This window comes from Atractosteus spatula, chromosome 2, assembly GCF_055471065.1.
Source record: "Atractosteus spatula isolate fAtrSpa1 chromosome 2, fAtrSpa1.hap1, whole genome shotgun sequence".
NCBI classification, from domain to species: Eukaryota; Metazoa; Chordata; class Actinopteri; order Semionotiformes; family Lepisosteidae; genus Atractosteus; species Atractosteus spatula.
This window is the reverse complement of record NC_142707.1, coordinates 35,634,938-35,656,413: the sequence shown is the minus strand read 5'-3', so window position 1 is coordinate 35,656,413 and position 21,476 is coordinate 35,634,938.

Below are 21,476 nucleotides of genomic sequence, written 5' to 3'. Positions count from 1 at the left end.
TCAGAATAGTGAGAGCGCTAGGCTTAAATAATAACAGACAAAACCGGGGGCAGGTTCACTTAATCAACTAAAATACGAAAAGATCAGAGCGCCCTTAAGAGGAGGGATGACGATCGTGACAGCAGCTGAATCAATCATAGTTTAAAACAATTACTGTATGTTTACTAAAGTTTTTCTGGTCTTTGAAACATTGTGGTACACAGGTAAGTTGCCATGTCAATGCATAAAGCTGCAAACTCTTTCCCAGAACTGTAGAGATAGAATTACAGTATATGCAAGCTGTACATACTGTATTTGTGTTTCATACTGCCGTCCCATCCAGGAAATGCCACAACTTGTGCCAGATGTTTTCTGAGATAGGCTCTGACTTCCTTGCAATTCTAAATTGGATAAAGCAATTAGAAAATATATGGATAGATATTTTCTTTCTGAAAAATACACATTATGTTACAAATCTCTATGCCTCAATGAGAATTTTGATTGGAGCATCCTACAAGTATGTTATAAACTGTTGGAAAAAAAATCATTTTCCAACAATAATTTAGTACTTCCCTGGATATAAAGTCTTTAAAAAACACATAACACATTATTAAATTTAATATACAGTATAAAGAGCACATGCTACATATGTTGGAAATTCACTTATTAAAGACTAGGTTGCAAACCTATTTCATTGTATCCTACATTACAGAACATTTCTTAAACCTACCACAAGAAAAAAAATAAAGAGTTTAGAAATGGTTTAAACCCCTCTGAAACTGTAGTGGTTTTGTGGAATTATAAAACACTTCAAAAAATTCAAAACACATATTGCCTCTTATACGTTCTGTGGATTATGTTTTTGAAAAAAGCAAATTACTTAAAATAATTCAAGCAAAGAAGTTTTTAAAAAGTCAATAAATATTTTCCTTCTAAAGTAAAAGTTCAACCTAAGTAAACACTGGTCTTTTTATGAGTTTGGAAAATATTTATCATCAGCATGCACTTCAAAGTTTGTGTTTATATGAAAAACATCTAATAATTTCTTTGTATCACCAAAACTAAACTTGTGGTTAGGTTTTGTCATGTGAAAGAAAGCAATGACACTAAAGCAGAAAACCAAGAGAGATGAGAACAGCCCACCCAGGTTTTCCAAGACTCTGGAAAACCGGGAAAGTGTATTTTGGACAAGTAATCAGACTTCTCTTACATTACTTACTATTAATTTTTAAGGGGATTAGCCCTACTCCATAAATCATGTTTCAGATGTGTGTGGCTTTGAATGAATCTGAAGAGCTCCTTTACACCAAATCACTACCTCCTTAGAAAATAATTCCAATGCCATATTATGTAGACCACGGTGCCTTCCTGTAGGTATGCTGTTTAAAAACAACATTTTTTTTTTTCAATCTTACTCCACTTGGGAACTTTTCTCAGCTATGTTCAGCTCTGGTCACCAGCAAAGCACAACATTGTAAGCCTACAGAATATTCTATAGAATGTATAATATAATTATGGAATGGGCACTAGATACACCCTGAGGAAAGAGGTAAAGGTTTAAATGTAAACAAAATACAACAGTGAAATTTGTTTGAGAGCTATATCCATTTGAAACCTGGGCCACTAGGCCACAGGTTACCTACTTCTTGTCTTGTATAAATCTGTATCAGACACATTCTTCAACACTAAGACACATCCCAGAATAGAAAATTGGAAATCCTTTAACCAGTGATTTTAAAGCAGCATTGTGAGCACAGTAATCCTAGTGCAGCACATTCACCTGGAGAGTCGTGACAGAGATTTATGGATAAGCAGTGTACCGAGGAAGGACTTTGCTATGTCATATGTTTTAAAGCTTGAAAGTACAAATGCAAAGATCGGGGGAAGTGTAAATAAAACCAGATTAACATCTACAGTGATGAGACTTTTCAGTAAATTATCTTCAAACAGCCTACACTTCAAACAGCCTAAATGTGATTTCCAAAAGAAATGGGCATGTTTCTGTGTGTAACAAAAAAAATTGAAAAAGTTGAAGAGGCTCTAATTTAAAGTGCATTGGGTATGAATCACACTAAAAAGAATGTACAGTAATATGTAACTGTTTCCACTCTGTGCTTAAAGTGGCTTTATTACCATTCAACAATCCCCTTCATATCAACAGATGTACAGCATGTGTCAATTGTAACACCGACAGCTGGAAGAAAGGAAGAAAGGTTATGTTTAATATATTTGAACATAAACCTATTAAGAAAAGTTGAAAAAAATAAAGCATGCTAATGGGAAAAAGCTCTTTGTGGTCACATACTGTGCTGTCTCTCACATGACATAATAGCATTATCTGCTTGATTGAAAAAAACATCAGCTTTTTTCAACTTTTTGTTTCAGTCAAAAAATTATAAATACCTCCTCCTAGCCAAAATCCTAATCCAATAAATTATATTTATAATTAATATATAGAAATAATTCTCAGCAGCAGCACAGAGATGAAGGTTATATCTGGTAAATCTTTTTGTTTCATGTTGTCATATCATTTGTCCCATTTATCCCACTAGGAGGAACTTTAATTACTGTATATATCCCAGACCCTTTTTCACAAATTCAATTATCTCTCACTTTATCCAAATGCAGAATTTAATGGGAAAAAACAATCTCAAATAAATGAAGTGTTCAGCACAACCTTAATGGCTGCGCTGGCATTCTCAGAGTGTATGTGGTCACTATTTTATTTATAATGATCCAGAATGTTTTTGTCTATGCTCCTTTGTGCATTTTTTACAAAAAGGCTTATGTATCTTCCTCTTTTTGTTTCCTCTTTCTCATAAAAACCTACAAACTGCACAATATTAGAACATTTTGTGGCTTTTGCGTAATTACTCTGGTGTAGAGCCAAAACAAGTGAATTTAAGAGCCCAACTTTAAAGTGTTAATATTCAGTTAGAATATTTTTTTTCTATTCAGTTAGAATATAATATACTGTAAGTGCAAGGAAATAGAATAATGAAATATTCAACCAGGCAAAAAAAAAGTTAATTAAGGCCTCAAGGAAAAATTCTAGACTTGTGTATCATTTCTAGCGTCAAACTAAAAAAGCCCATTTTTGTTGGTATGGTACACACCAAGGTGGCTACAAGTAGTTTAAGAGTGAGTATTTCTTTTTCAAAGGTGCAAGAAAATAAATATGCATATGTAATTAACTACTTAAAATATGTTTCATCATTATTTATATATTTTTACAAGTTCATTTAAGTCATTTGATGGGGTAAGCCTCTTTTTAGATCCAATTAAGGGCAGGTATATACTTTGACAGCCTTCAAGTAATTTTTCAGTACTGTTGAATCACAACTTTACTACTTCATTAAGTTTATAAAGTGTACTGTCTACTGTATAAGACTGTAGAGAAGATATAAACAGTAAAGAAATGTTTATCTTTTCTTGACCAGTGAGACCTTAAAATGATTAACAGAAATAAAATAAATTAAGAAATTATATAAATGGGTGTCTGAGAATCACTTGACTTCTTCTTTCTAATCACTCTTTACCAATATTTTGTGATGTCTGAAAAGATAAATGTCTCTTCTTCAAAGATATTTTAATAACAGGGATGAGGAAGTTGTCTCCCTAGCTAAACAGCAGGTCATTATAGGATGCACCTATAGGACACAACTGGGGTTAATACTGTGGAGACTAGTATTGCATGTCTTTCAATCAAGTTAGTTTTAAAAGGAACAAGTAAAGGTTAATTTCAGAGTTAAAAGCAGAAAGAAGAAACACAACTTTCAGATATTGAGCCTTCTTTGAAAGACTGTTCGGCTCCTGTTCGATTGTTGTCCCGAAAAAGGTTCAAGAACCAAAATTTAGTGTTTAAAACTTTTTCCTGTCCTCTGCAGCCAACACACACTGACACAGCTTCCTGATCGAATATTTTTAAGGGATACTGTACATTTTTTTTATTAGGTACCAGTTATTCATTCATCCCTTAATTCATTTAACAAAATAAAAAAAGCTAAATAAATTATACTTTTTTCAAAGATCTCCATTGGAAGTGTTAAAAATGTTTCACACATTACATTTGTAACCCATTGTACAGTTTCAAAATACTTGATCTCATCTCCCAGCATATGGTGCAGCATTTAGGATCAGGATGTCACTGTCTGCAATTTCCAAAAAATGAATACAAGGGGATTTATTTGATCTGATTTTGTCCTATTTTAGGTTTTTATCACCATGTTATTGGCCTCTTTCAGGTTGTAATGTTCTGCCTCCAAAAGAGTCTTTTGACATGAATTTCACGTTTTTCCATGGATTTCATTTTAGGGTGAAGATGTTTTAGATAACATGACATATAGTGCTCCTCAGGATAATTCATTTCTAGAAAGCCTGTGCTAAGAGGGAATGCTGAGTAGCCATTGATATCTATGCACTTTCAAACATAACAATGTCTAGTAGTTTTTTTTATTATTTAACTGTTCCCTGATTCAGTCTGTAACTTTAAGGTGAAGTGAAAGTAGTTTCTTTTGCCTTTAAGTAGGGTAGTACTATTTAATCATTTTGTGATTTTGCAAATTAATCTTTAAATAAAAGTTAAAATGCTTTTTATTTGTAATCAATTAAATTATGTGATTCACACTAAATCAATCCTTTACTATATAAAGTATTTCAAAACCAATGTGCCAAACTGAAAAAAATAAGAACTCATAAGGACTTTTTTATTTGCTGTGTAGTACAAAGTTTGTCCTGATTAGCTTCACACAACATGAACAGGCTACCTGTCTTTTTCTTATTGTACCACATTGTACCTCCTGAATAAATAAAAAAAATCTAGAACATAAAATAAATATTGTAAATGAAAGCAGGTTATTCAGCCCATCATGCTTGTTTCCCTGTTTTGTAACTAAGTGAATCTAATACATCTTGTAACTGCTTCTCGTAGGGTCCTAGAGTTTGCTCTTCAACTACGCCATTAGAAAGCTTGTTCCAGATACCCACTACTCCTCATGTGAAGAAGTTCTCAGTCCAGAATGAATTCCCTTTTACTACAAATATGACTCTGTGTCCTTGTTTCACTATAGAACAAAACCTTATGATTTTTAATCTAATCCCCTCTCAATTTCCTTTGTTCTAGACTGAAAATAATTTTCCTATAGCATGTGTACAGTATATGACAAACCTTTGAGATCAGGAATCATTTTTGTGTTCTTCCTTTTAACTCTTTTGATGTAATATTTAGTGACATAAAATCTGAACTATAAAATGTGTGCACAATTGTCTTTGATATAAATTCCACACTTTTAGCAAGCAATGGACCCAAGTATTCTGTTTTTATATTGCTTCCCAATGTTGTGTTGATGAGAAGAAGCTGCATAAAATAGGTCTCTTATTAATGAACTTTCCATTTTATATGTGTGGTACATTGGTATTTATTTTATGAATTCTTTCCAATTTGTCTTTCTCTTATATAACTTGAGAAAGATATCTGAATTGTTGACTTTCACTTAAATTGTGATTCTGAAAAATGAAGCTTTAAAATAATAAAATCATTAGATTTTCAATTTCTTCACCAGATTCTCTCTAATCTTTTTTTCTAGAAGAATTGACCCTCAAACTAAATAATAAAAGTCTCTAAATTGTATGCTTTTCAATAAGAATCATTGCTGCTCCATGCTAAACAAAAAGCAAAAACATTCCAGAATGTTCTGTCTTTGTTTAGTACAATACTACTGCAAAATTACATTTTTTTTAATATTTTGAAAACAGACTTTTGGATTTATAAACTTTTGTTCTTGTATCTAAAATAGTTTTATTAAAATTGCTTCAAAGGTACTTTCAGGGAGAAGTTGGCTGGGCTTGAGACTTCAGCCAGATGGTGTACCAAATTTATGGCTCAGTCAAGGAAATACATTTCCTCAGCAGAGGATTTTACAACTTTTATATTGAATGAACTTTAAACTTGGCTTAAAATTCTATTTGAAGGTTGTGTTATGCTTTATGTATTTACTGGACATTATGCGTACCTTTCCTCACTTATGAAACTCAAGTTCCATCAGTGGATGAAAATTGTTCTCAAATTGCGTCACAGTTGAACAGCAATGTCATCGTGGAATCCTGCCACACCTGGTGTGTGGTGTGAGACAAGGCACAGATGCAGCAAAAACCTTTGAACCACAGGAAAAATGGAAATGACCCAGGGTAACACGCACACTGGAGAGGATGTTGTTGCTCTTATTAAACAGGCTTTATGATAGTTACTATCACATAACAAAAATTACTTTTATGGTTTAATATTCTGTTCTTAGGGAGCAAAATAACTCAGAGACAGATAGATTCTAAACAAGCAACATTACTGAGACTTGTTTTAAAGAAGCCTAAATATTTGACATTCTGTCATTCTGACATTCTGTAGTGAGCATTTTACATTTCAAACGATCAGGTTTCTTTTTCGTGTGAGATATTAAAATGAATATTGTGATGCTGAATTCATAGAGGAATACAGGAATAGGTTTCAGATTGATCTGCTTTGGGAAAATACAATACATGTCATTCTGAATACACTGTTTTTTTTTCCATTGAATCAGTTAATTTATTTTGGTCTGTTTAGACCTTTCTAAGTTTAGAGTTTTGCTACTCTTAAACACAGATACATCAAAGTATAATTATAATAAATCCTAACGGTTTTTTTTTTCATTTCTTTTACTCATAGAATACAACAAGACCTACAGTTACTAATCCCACTGCATCTTTGGGAAGTTAAATGTCATTAAAAATTAAAATGTGTTCTCAACTTGTTTATCTAACCAGAGGATTAGTCATTAAAATCTGTTTTTATAATATTGCAAATAATAGCTGTATTAAATGATTATCCGACATATTTTCTTCTGTACCTACTAGTACCCCTGAAGACAAGACTCTTTGGAGCAATCTATGCTTAAATATTTAGTCAGGTGGAGATTTCTGCTTTTATAAAAATGTATCCTTTTATGATTGTTATCTCATATTTATTTTTAACTCTTTAGTGAGATATTTTGAAGGCTGTGTTTCAGACGATCTTCCTTCCCCAAAAGAGAAAGTTAAAGAATATACATTAAAAGCAGAAGCTTTCTTGCGTTCTGTTCTAATATGTTAAAAATGGGTTTTGTTTCCCGTCGTACATGCTCACAAAAATAAATTTAAATTAATTGCAAATAAAATAAAGTTTGTCAGTTGTTAAAAAGTTATGGAACTCGGGTTCTTTAAAAAAAAGCCAGGCCACCAGGGTTAATACTTTGCTCTACTCTTTTGAACAGTGCAATGGGATCTTTGATGACCAAGTAATCAAGACTCAGGAACAGCTACAGTTAATGTTATTGTATTCTAAAACATTATCTTTCTTCAACGCCCTGTACCCTGTCACCATACTGTCACCATACTGGTTTGGAGACTCTGGCACAAAAGGAAGTAAGCAGTGCCTACTGCTCCACCATCAATGCTTGGAGCTGTTTTCCACCACCATATTGGTCATTCCCAGCCTTGCTCAGCTTCTGAAACCCGACAAGAAGGTGATGGTGGGTTAGGATTAGAAGCAAATGTCAAACAAGTGCCACCAATGAAGCAATTAGTAACATGAAGGAAAGACAATTATTTTCAGCAGTGTTCTTAAGTCATGCTTTGGATGAGACTTTAAACTCTACCGGCTTCCTCTGGAGGTCATTTGCAGCATTTTCTATTTTCTTTTGGCCTTTTTGGTTTATATCCTCTCCCTTAGTGTGATAATTAGCAATATTAAAATAATGTAAAAAGCAATATTTGCCTCCTTATAAACTAATCTGTGAGAGTCAGCATAGTACATATCATAAATACCATTTGTCCCTTTCAGAAAACAGCTATTCCTGGTCAGTATTGTAACAAATCAGAGCATGTCCTGGAAGAACAAGGTATAAGATCTGCTAAAGTCACTTGTAGGACACACACCCAACAGACACACAGCAAAGTTTACAAACAATAATTTAATAAACCACATCTTTCACCTCTGTTTTTTGCCATCTTCTGATACTGTAGGTACTGTATATAGTGTAAAGGGGATGAAAAACATTTAATGCTCTTTCTGAGAAGTTAAAATATAGTGGCTTACATGTACATACAGGCATGTAAAATATGTTCTAGTTTTTTGTTTGTTTGTTTCCATTAATTTGTTATGATTAAAACAATTTCATTATCTTCTCTGCATGAAGAGAGGTACTGTATATTACAGTAGTTTCCTTTTAGAATACCAGGGAAAAAAAAGAATGTGGTGTGATAACACAGAAAAGATAAATACAGATCTAAGATATCCGAGCAATTAAGCAAAACACTTCTGGATGTTTTCAATAACTATTTGCCAAAGAAAAAAGAAAAGATATCTAGCACATGAGACTTCCCTACATTGTCACAGCTGAATGCTAGTAACACATCAGTGTGTTCTCCTTTTAGTCAGCAGGAGCTTTGCCATCAGCACAATAAAGATTACTAATGAGTATTATGTTGCTCTGTTCACAGAGGGCCTTGGCTGAGAGCTGAAGTAAACAAAATGTCAGACACCCACATAACCAGCTGTTAAGATTTTCCTAGACAGCTCAACATCCTAATGGCTGAAGGAAGCTTCAGGCAACATTTGAGGTAACCAGACTGTGCTAGGCCATTTGTGGGTTCAGCATTATTCAGCTATTGAGCTTATACTGAAATTCTGTGGTGCTTGGTGTAATTGTTCAAAATATATCCACCTTGAAAATATTAATTCAATGTTTTGCATGGATTTCTAGCAATAATAAATTAAAATAACCTAAGCATCATTATATATAGAAACGATGGTTGTTTTATCTTCTAAAAAGATATTATACTCAAGTAAGAAAATATACTTGTACATTTGAATGTAATTACATGCCTACATACAGGACGGTATGCAAATATCAACACATTTTATAAATACATTGAGAGGGATTACTTAAGGAGATGGTTCATTTTTCTAGATAACTAGATGTCTAAGATTGCTTTTAAGTAGGCATAGACTTGTTTGCTACATTAAAATACATTAAGTTTACAAACACCTTTGTGCCAACCATAGTTTTAGTGCTGTTATGATCATGATGACTCAAACCAGTACTGTTAGTTTAATTTAAATAAAATAGTTTGTCATTTTCTTAATATAATTTCTGAAAATATATGAAAACCAATAAGATTTAGTAAGCTTATATTTCACTTTCTTTTGAAAATGGGCCAATTAAAAAGCTTATATTATTATTATTATTATTATTATTATTATTATTATTATTATGGCTTTGTATTTTTAATACACCAAAAAAGAAGACCCAAATTATATTCCAGTCTTTATCAGTGATACAAAGAGTGATCGACTTTCCAAATTAAGGTACTGATATACATTGTATATAACACAACTATGTTACTGTTTTGAACCACCACTTATTTTATTCCATTTTATTGCATTTCAATTGGCTGAAAAAAAACTCAGTTTGTTTTAATTATTGGTATTGCCCTTATCATCAGCTTTTGCCCTGTCTAATTACCCTGAAACCTCAAGCTTATCATTATAAATCCAACTAATTATTTGTAAGGTGAGCTGCACCCACATTTCTAGTGAAAGACAGCACATGCCAGTAATACTCAATAATCACTTGCAATCACCAATCAATCCAACATGGAAATTAGTGGGAAATAATACAAGATTTACTGTTAATTACAAAATTACTACTAACTTTTGTAAGTATTCTGAATTTACAAAGCCTCATTGTGTTATTTTCACAGTTCATGAATGAAAATCTACCTTCTGCAAACTGCGAAATGACAACAGAGATGTGTTGTCCTCTACTGATCAATCAATAATACTTTATGAAGTCTTTAATATCCTTAGGTTCTTTTTTCAGCCCTGTCTTGCTTTTTCATGGAGACCAGTCACAGTAGAAGGTGCCATCCTTTGAACAAAATAACTCTTACTTGTCTTATTTATAACTTATTTATAGTTATTTATACTTTAGACCTTCATCTTCAAAGTACTGTTGCATGGACACAGATTCAATGGAAAATACAACTAAAAGCATCTGTGTAAGTATTGTTGTTCTCTGGTTCCAAAACCCCACAACAATTCAAATTCTTAAATCAGTCTCATATTAACATCAAGGGACATTAGATAAAAAAATTAAAGGAAGTGAAATTATGTGTTTTTAATAACAGAAATAAATAATTGGAGTCAGCAGTTAATATAACACTTCCAGTGACACTATTTCATTGACTTCCTTTTCTCCTTATCTAAAGCAATTCTCTAAAAAGCAAAAAAAAAAGTCAACACGGTTTAAACTCATCCTTCTCAGAGGCTGAAGCAAACAGGTCACAGTATTTTTAAACAAAGAGGGTAACATTTATTATATCAAAGCCATTTTATGTTTTATTTGGACCTCTGGCGCCTTTCATAGTTCTCACAACATGACAGTAATTACAGCCATCAAGATGTTCCACAGAAGATACCAAGCCAAAAATCTCAAGGCTGCTTCTTTTCAAAGTGTTCAGATGACATCATGTTGCAGTTTATTTTAAAAGTGGCTGAAGTATGTAATGGGTGTAATTGCAGACAGGTCAGATTTATGTGGAGAAGTGTCACCCTGGCTAATCCATATATCAAATAAGCTGCTGCTTCAAGAATAATATCTTATAAACAATAACATATAATGCAAAAGATAAAGCATAACTAAGAAGGAAAAATAGCAGATGATTTTTAGGGACTCTAGCATAGTTTAATTCATGCTGGAAAATGAAGAGGGCTGTTTTAATATCTCTAACGGTGCCAAAGATATGAAGACAGCCTGCTGTTTCTACGGATGTAAGATGTGTGGAATGAGTGAACTTAAGCAAAGAATGTTTAAATGTTTACAAAAGAAAATCATGATAAATTTTGCAATGATAAGATATCTGAAAGACGCAACTTTTAGCTTCCAGATGGCATGTACAAATGTGAAGACAGTAAAGGAGGGATAGGTTTTTCAACACACAAAACAAATTTTATATCTTGTGAATTATAAATATAGACCTGAGAAGATATAAGGAGTCCCTCTCTCACCAGGCTGCAATACAATGTTATGTTGGCATTAAACTACAATTTACTGTGTTTTAATGTCCCATTTATCATTTCTCATTTACAATATGAGACTTCCCAGATAGTTTATTAATGCTAGGGAAGTGTTGAACTAGCACCAGTGTAGGAAGTTACATAAAAACAGATAAGACATGTTTACGCAGCTAAGCTGATCAGCTAAACGGATCTTGATACAAGAGTAAGATTGATCTAATTCAAGTTTACTGGGTAAAATTGCTGTAGTCTACATTGGTGTGTCTAGATTTTTTTTCAGGTTTTCTGGCTTGTATTCAGAATTAGCTAGTTTCACTTACTGGCCTTTAGGGAGCTACTGAGCCTGTTCAACTCATTCCATAATTTTACTTATAAAAGAAGACTTAAGTTTCTTAGATTCGATCTTGTGAATTTAGGTTTTAACGTCTCTTATTCAACTCTGTGCAATGTTTTAAATGTTAAATGTCTAAAAATGTTATCTAAATTTATCTTTACAAGTGTAACACTGTCTCTAAACAAGGAGTGACAGCACACAGACTCTCCAGCCTTCTGGTCAAAGATCACATAGGTCATGGTGCAGTTAATATGTAGGAACACTGCTGGAGACAAACTGTGGCTTGTATGCAAAGTTGCATTAGCAAGTGATCGGATGATGAATACCAGGAAACAATACGAAGTACAACACTAGAGAAAGAAAATAACAAAAGAAAAAGGTTTTAACATACAATACAGTAACAGACATGTTTTGTCAGAGACTAATGGAAATAAATGAATCAGTATCACACAGAGTAACCCATAACACTAACAATAACACCTGTCAAGCTTACAGCTGAAAACAATATAGATAGGTTCTTGTCCAAAGGTCTAAAGTTGTTTATATGTGTTTATGCAGCTTACAGATAAAATACACACTCATACTGATGCCACATATCCTCTACATCATTTGTATTTGCACTGCTGCCACTCCGATTATAATCAAAGGTCAAACATTGTAACCTGTATTTTATAAAAGCTAAGCTTTCAATTTGTGAAAAGCAGAATATTTGCATACAAATAAAAATATACTGTAGATGTTCAAAATGTATCATTTGCCATGCTTTGGTCTTAATTCCCTGTTGTCTTGTACCCTTTTTTTTTACTTTCACCTGAAGCATAATCACACGTCTATGAGCTGTCATTCAAGTGTCACCAAGAGTGTTTTAGCACTTAACATATTTCCAAAATTGTACTAATTTCTGTACAAATCAGAAGCAGTGATTGGATTCATACAGTAACTGAGTGTTACAAGTGTTTTTGACATTTCACTTACTGTCAAAATAGCACTTTTGCTTTCAGATACAATAGAGCCACCTTAATGTGTATACAGTATGTTATATTTTTCATCCATCCTTCCATTTTCTAACCACTTTAACCAAGGCAAGCCAGAGCCTATCCCAGCAAGCAATGGGTGCAAGGTAGGATACACCCTGGATGGGACACCATGTTTTCTTTTAATGTAATTCAAATTTTTAACATTGGCTAGGGTTTTTTTAATAATATATTCCCAACTTGATTTAAAGCCTAAAGGGGCTGCTTGTCTTGTTAATCCTTGTTGAACACGAGGTGGATCTTATTTACTGCTCAGTGCACATGCCACACTTACAATGTGTAGATCATTCAGATAACTTACAGGACAGGACATAGGATGAGCAAATCAAGGACATTTACCTTTTAAAAGAAATAAAGCATAATGTGAATGTTTTTAATTATTTTCAAATGTACAACATCGTCTATATTTCTCTCCAAGTGTGAAAAAATATAACAAAAATAGACAAGTATTAAACAATACACATTTTTTAATGTTATTCTTGGAACCTTAGGTTCAAAATATTAGGGAATATATTTCCTATATTGAAAAATGTTAGTTCTTCGCTATTAAGCTTCTAAATGTTAATTATAGAAGACTTAGCTTTTATTATTTTACTTCCTACTAGGTTTATATTTAACACTTCAGCAAAAGACAAACTGACATACTGTAACAATACAACAGATAATAAAAATCATACTAGGTGATAAGAGCACAGAGAATATAAATTGACTTTACCAAAGTAAAGGATCAGTTGCACTGAGAATTGTAACATTGACATAAAATTTGTGTGACTGCCAAACTATTCAGGAGAAAAAGATTTCTGTGTAAAATTAAAAATCGCTCCATGAATACATTCAAAAGTGTCATAAAATAGGTGAACGAAACATTTGAAAAAAATAACACTAAAATATAAAATATTGTCCTCTTATCAGACAAACTGAAGAAAAAAATAACTTTCAAAAGAAATGCAGAGGGAGAAAAAAAGTGTCCCTCTGTTTTTTTTCCATGTTCATTTATCAGTAATTACAGACTCCATTAAAAGCAAAGTTTACAGCAGACTGGCAAGCAGAGCCTAAAATATGTCCTAGCAGATGGACAGAAAGTGTCGGCGAAGCTGTATTTCACAGGTCTCGGCCAGTCTGTTATCGGGGGATATGGAGTCAGAGAGACAGGACAAACCAGAAGGATTATGGCCTAAAGAATGATTTACTTGACCTTGCAATGGTAGAACTGACAGCAAAAACCTCATTAATTCCTGGGGTCATTCCAGAGGACATAAATTGGTTAAAAATCAGAATGAGTGGAGGATTTCCAGACATGCACAAAGAATTATGAAATCTCTTCTCCCCAAAGAAAGCATTTCCAAATCACTCTGCATAAATCAAGCTGACTTTTCGAAAAGGGCAATATGCCTAATCAGGGAGTTACGGAACTTTTTGTACTTATTAGTTTGAAAATATGGAGTTGTTTTATTTGATTATCAGCATAGAATGATTTTTCACTCCCAACCATTTTAAGTAAGGCCTGTCTTTTGTTTGGGAAAATCTCGAAAGCTGTAGAATAGAATGGGAGCCTAATAAATATCCTTAATGCACACATTTAAAGCGGCTCATATTTCTTTTGGCCTTTTATCAAGACTACTCCACTGAGAATGTAAACTACCTTTTTTCCAGCTCAATATTTAATGTTATCTTCACTTAAAACATCTCTGTTTATATAATAATAAATGTAGCCAGATAATTTCTGCTTTTCATTTCTTAACTGTATATCATTTTTAATTTTTGGTCTCAGAAACTGACGTTTAGCATCATTTGAAGGGCCGTTTATGTCTTTAAAAGCCTGTTGGAGGACTTTGTGTTCTTTAGACTGTAATTGCAGTATTTCAGAGCTCAAAATTCTCAGTTCACACCTTTAAGAATAAAAAATACCACCAGAGAGGAAAAAAGAAGCTTGTAAAAAGTAGCAAAGGGAAGGTAAAAGACAGGCCAGAAGTCTTTATTTGCATATAAATATGTCCATTAAGAAAAATCCAGATATCAAAAACGAACAGTAAATGAGACAAAGAAACTTCATAAGAGTTTCATCAGGGTTATCTTAGTCCACTATACATTTGTAGTTTTTATCTCATTTATCACTGGACACTCCCTTTCAACAGCAGTCTACCCCTGGATATGTCTAAATCTGTCATAGCAAGAGACAGGTTTAGGGAGCTTGGCCGCGAAATGTAGTTCATTAGCAAAACATAAAGCATCATGGCTTAAATACCTTGTCTATCACCTCTATCTGCCCTCTAAATATCCCTCACCCACTTTGGAATACCTTGTCTTATATAGCCATATTACCTTTTGCAGATTGATGTTAATGTCTTTTTTTTACTGTATTTAACCATGTTGCCTTCTAGTTATGTCTCAACATCATACATAGCATGGATAAAATATTTAACTGGATCTAGTCTTAGGGGTATTGGTTCTACATAATTGAAAATCATCATCCTACAGCAGTTAATAACTGCAAATCATATAACTTAACACTGTGTGTTATTTTTTGCCAACAGAATCTGTTCAGTTTTAATGAGAAAAAAGAGATGCAGTCTTTAGCAGCTCATGGCAAGAAGTAAAATTTCAAGCAACCCCCAGTCAACCAGTGTCTAATGACCAGACAGGGGTCAGTAGCTCCTATGCCTTTAATATCCCGCTACAGATTAATTGTGCTCTCACTCACCTGACTGACAACCTTTTTACTTATATAAAACCTCTCAATTGCATGTAGTTGTAAATTCTGCATTGGTATACACAGTATTTATATTATATATGAACATTACCCATGTAATCTTTCCTGAGAAAGGTACAGTAAATCCTTGCCCATCAGTGCATTACATGTTGTTCCCACATTTTTGACATACAGAGCTTTACATTCAATCACACATTTATTAACCGCACCCTGATGATTCTCGCGTTGGTTTATTTCTGCCACAGTTGTTATGAATTGTCACCTAAAATGACAAGAAGCTAGAGAAAAAGGTAATGAAAAATACATATACAGTAGTAATTGCTGTTGGTAATTTGCTATTTTGTCTGACAAACAAAATAATAAAAGTATTTGCTGTAGCAATCCAAAAACAGTTCATAACAGCTATGTTATTTAAGACGAACAATACAGTATTAGTGAGGTTTAAAAAAGAAACTTACAGAAGGAGTGACTTACTAAAATCTGTGGTGCAGTGAGAAAACTAGGGCAAAATGCTAAAAAGGAGAGTCAAAAAATGTTTGTGAGTCAAAAAATAAATGAAATGGAATAAGCATATATGTTGACCTTAGTGAGGTGGCCACGTATAGTGGAGAGTTCCTACTCACATCATCTGTCTGCTGTCATTCTAAAAATGTGATATTTTTTACATGCACAAAGAAATACATAAATAATACATAAATAAAATGATGGTTGGCTCTTGCGACCTTAAAATTTTACAAATTAAAACTGACATAAAATATAAATTACAACTTACAATATATATTATTTATATTACATAATTACAATATAAAAAGAAAATACATACTGTAATTAGAGAACTACAATAACAAGTACAGGTATTTTTTCTGCTGTGTATTGTATTTTGTCTAAAATGTTTTTATTAGTCTAACGAAACAAAATGAAAAATGAAGGCACCACTTTGATGTGCATTTTCTAATATAACTGCTCAAGTCTAAGGTTTAATTTTCCTTACAGAATACTATGAGTAATTAACTCGATGAGAAATATTCATAAAATGAAGTACATTAAAACAATAGTGACTGAAAACAATGAGATGTCAAATTAAATTACTTAGGTGAGTAATATACTGTATACTCTCAGAATACAGTATGTCCCAATCATTTGAAAGAACAGGTTTAAAATGCATCCCATATCTTAGATCACGTCTTTATGAATACTGTGCAACATTAAAATTAACAATCATTTAACCCCCTTGCATGTTAACTGCCTGTTTTTCTTTAGCTAAGTACTCCCTGTAGATATCCAGAATTCTGAAGTCAGTAATCCAGTCCTTAAGACAATGATAAGTGGGTTTCTAGGAGGGTGAACAATTATTTGTCAGGCTGCTGATGAGTAGAGTGCTTGCTTTTAAAACACAGGTTTGGAATGTTAGAAGCTATCTTTCTTCTTAACAAGAATCACATCCTTCATGTGATATTTTTCCATGTTTTACTTTAATACAAGAAAAAAAACTTTATTTGTTTTTTAAGTGATATTTACCACAGTACATTTATTACAATACTGTTCATTATCTTTATTTATTTATTTTTTCTAAAAAAAAACATATGAGGAAACAATCTAATGAGGAAATAAGCACCATTTCTGGACCAGGGTTTGTTTCATTTTTTTATGTTAAATGTACAGTACTTTGCTTTTCAAGACTCCAAGCAAAAAACTGTGTCAGTTACAAAAGACTAAATTACCAAATTACACACATTATTACAAAAATAAGATTTTATTAAAAGCATGAATGCTCAAACTGAAGATTTATATGGGTAAGATAAGTTACAATAAATGTCAGGTAAAACTAAAGAGAATTGCTGTAATATGTTGGTTGCATACAGTATGTATTCAAAGCCATGAAATGGTGGAAACACCTTTGGCAGTAATTACAACCTCATGCCTTTTTGGCCTTACTTTGCACAACAGAGTCTTACAATATCTCTTTCTGGTAGATTTGCTTTCTCAGGTTGTTTGGGGAACACTTACAGACAACATACAGTACCTCACAGATTCCCAAGAGGATTGAAGTCAGGACTTTGACTGGCTATTCAAAGAACATATGCTTTCTTATTCTTAGCCACTCTTGGATCACAGTCCTGCTGAATTTTGAGATTTTTTTGTCTCAATTTTAAGTCTTTAGCACACTAAAGGTTTTACTCTGAAATTCACCTGAACTATCTACTGTACGTTACCTTTAATTCCAAAATTACTTTTGTGCGCCTACTATAAATGAATTTCCATTTGCCACAGCAAAGGGTTTGGATACTTATTTAATCGGGACTTCTCCATTTTTCTTTAATTAGCAATTTACATCTTTCTGTTTTTTACTTTGAATGTGTTTAGTAGCTTGTATTTATAACACTTATTCATTGCTACTGGAATGTGTCATGACAACAGACTTTCAAGCAGCAAAATGTGAAAATTGTGTCTGAATAATTTTGCAAAACACTGTATTTACCTATCTTGCCATGTGCCCACTGATTGCTGGGATAGGCTCCAGCTGCCCCACGACCATGAATTGGATAAAATAGTTAGAAAATAAATGGATGTACATTTGATGTACATGTAGATAAAAAAATTCAACTTCCATTTTACTTGCATTTCTACTCCAGCGTTCTCCACTATCACCTTGTTTGTCATTTAAGTCACACTTAGCTGTTAAACCTCAAAGACTGCATGTGGTTTGGTGAATATGCTTGACTAACTTTGAGAACTTAAAAATATGAAGGAAGTAGATGTACGGTAGAAAGCGGATGCTTTTTAGGTTGATTGCATAATGTGGTCAGTGAGCAGTAAGCTAGCCCAGGGCTTATCAATCAAGAAATCTGCATTATAATATCAAATAAAGATTATGTAAAGAAAACGTATTTGCCCTTAAACATAAAGTTTTAGATCACATACAAATATTAATTTGAGTTTAACAGAACACAGGCTGACACAAATGTAGTGAAAAGCATAATAAAACATGTTTGGAAAGTGTGTTCAAGTTTTAAACACATGTACTGCACAATCTATTTCTTAAACATTATGTTGTTGTGAAAATAATACTACTGTTAATATTATGTATTCCATTCAAGTACAGTAATTATACTGATTAAACTTTCAAAAGCTATTACAAAACTGAGAGTGTACTGTATTTGAGACCGGTTTACTGCACGTAACAAGCTGATGTATACTGGATTTTAACATTTAATATATTTCAAATATAAACATTTAATATTTTACATATAAGTTTACTTAATAATGAATATTATTTTTTCTTGTAATAAATAACTTTTTATTTTTTCAGAATAAGTTCTTGTGCTAAAAATAAAATATTGCGCAAAACACCTAATAAATATTATTTGTTGAATTTCATTCTGTCTTTTTCTCAAACATTATTTGTTATGTGACTGATGTTGCCATCATTTTCCACATAGCATCTGACCCAAAATACACAAGTTTGTCTCTGTGTAAACATTGTATGCACTAGGACTAGCTGAAAATATGAGAAATTATTAGTTACCCTTTGCTACTTTGCAGAATCAGAAGATGGATTATATAAGTGGATGTGAAACTCAAATGTGCTTAGACAGAAATGTAGTGTACCTATAGCAGGATTTTTAAATGTTTTATGAATTTTGGGGAAGTTAAATATTCATTTAGTTTATGTCTGTTTTGTCTTTTTAATGATTTATACAATAGTTTCTTCTGGTACCTGAACTCTTGTTGTTTAATAATTCTCTTTATGACTGAAAATCCCAGTTATTATGAAGGAATTACTTCGTATTTATAGTATGGTGTACAAGTCACATTTAGCATTTGCTATTTTATGGACATTTGCATCTTGCAATATGAAAGTAAAAAAGAAGGAAAAAAATATATAAATTCACTTCACGCCTCCGTCTACATTTATCTACTGATCATGCCCATAGCATGGTCGGCATTTTCACAGCAAGAGAAGAGCTTGGCACAGATCTGCCTCTTTAAAAACAATGTTTTTCTGTTTCCTCACTGTTAAGAATATAGTGGGAAAGATGCAGAGTGGGCCTGGAAGGGGCAAGGATTGTATAATATACTGTACGGTAGTAACTGAATTAGTGAATTTAGAACTGTTAAATAACTCTTTTTATCCAGTTGTGCTATTTAACACTTAAATTGCTTGTTCAGTAGGAATGTGATTGTAAAGAGAATTGACTTACATTGTCTGAACAACAGCGGTAAAAGCAGCACGAACTATTAAAGCTCTGCACTAAAATTTTGGAGTATTTTGTTAGCTGGCCTTTGTTTCTCCGTGTCATTGTAATGTAGAGTACTATATATTGAGACGTCTCAAGCATTCTGTAGTGGCATGTCCAGGTGCTATAAAAACCCTTGTGGTTTTGACGTACTGTACAGGCTGAGATGAATAAGGTGGCACTGGGTGTGTTCCAGTCTACAAAAACCAGCTGGTGGTCTTAGTGGCCATGGCAGTGGATCAGAGAGGGAAAGCTCCTCTCAGCCCACGAAAAAGTCCCTATTAGCAAAAAGCGTGAAAATATTGATAGACTGGTTCTCATTGAAAGCAAACTTGATGTTTGGACCAGCTTGGCACAGCAACACTTTTTATTTTATAGTTTAATGTGGGCTTAAATTTTTCTTTTTTCTCTGCCATTGTTCATTATTATTCAGCAGTCCTTGAGAATTTTAAAAGGTAGTAAATAAATACTGAAGAGAATATCACTCGGTGAACTACTGCTGAATAACAAAAGCAGCACAACAAATCATCCTATAGGAGGATAGTAGAGGAAGCCATAAGAATTAAGCAGCTGTACAGAGTTAAATTCAAATACTCTACTTATATTGAAATACCACTAGTGATAACAGGTAAAATGTGAATCAATTATCTCATCTCTACAGACTCAAAGCAAAATATGAAGGAAAAATACACATGGCTTGTTTTAGAATTTTTTAATCTAAGTGAATAAAGAATACGGAATAAATGAACAGGAACACTAAAAAATCAAACAGTGTAAGCACTAAGTAAACCAATTTTAATTGCTGAAATTACATAAAGAACATTTCATTTGTCTTTCATTTGAAAGGGCTGACTATTTAGATCCTAGTTCAGCAAAAACTGAAGTATATTTCATCTGCCAGATAAAAAAAATCTGTAGAAAAAGTCTTACATGTACTAGCCTTCATAATCATAGTAACCGTTACAGACTTACTGTATATCATACACCTGCAAAATAAGTAAAACAAAGGTATAATGATTTAAATAACCAGAGAAGATCAAACATTTGAAAAGAACACCTTTAAGATTGCTAAAAACTAGGAATGTCTTGAAGTGGTGATTTTTACATTATTGTTGTCTTTCAGCACTTTTAAATTCATTTTATTAGCATAACGACAGATATGAAAGCACAACGCAATTTGGTAATTACTGAATGATGAATATTTATCATTCTGAGTGGATCTATACATCATTTGTTACAATAATTCAAAGGTATTTTAACATATAGTAATGCAGTAAAAAAGCATTATCTCAAAATGGAAGCAATTTTATAATTAAATATTATTTTAATTTGCTCTATACTTCTTAACAGTGTTTATTATAAATACATTTTAGGTAACAATATTCAGAAAAATAGAGTGCCTTGATTTGAAAGAGAGAAAATGTGTTAATTTAGAATAAATTATAATTTTAATTTTGTACTCTAAAAAAAGTACAGAAAACTACACATATAATAAAAATTCATTCTGAATTAAAATCTGCATGTTATGGTTCCTTCCAAGCCTTGCAGGCCATAATTACAGGATATGTTACCTTTTTTTTACAGCCCATACTGATGGTTGTTAAGAGGCTGTCCTGTCCAGCACAGCTCTGCTCTCTTTAATGAAAACCAGATGTTTGTTTAAGCTTATAATCAATAGGGCACTCGCCTTGGGTAGGCCAGAACAAATAGTTTGTTTTGAAAGGACATGTAAAGTTGTGATAAGTTTGTAGTGCAAACACTTGGAAATTTCTCAAGAATGAGATAAACTACTTGAATTCCAAGCAATAAAAGAAGGAAGAAAAAGTTCCAACAGCTACTCAAATGCTTATGCACCCCAGCATAAAACATATAACAACACAACCTACCAGCTTTTGGTCAGCACTCATATCACTATGCAACTCACAACTGGTGACCCACTGAAGCTAAGCAGGTGTGAGCCTGGATGGGAAAGCTAAGTTTGCTGCTGGAAATGGTGTTAGTGGGGTCAGTATGGAGTGCTCACCCTGCAGTCTGTGTGGGTCCTAATGCCCCAGTACAGTGAAGGGGGCACTATACTGTAAAAAGGCGCTGTCCT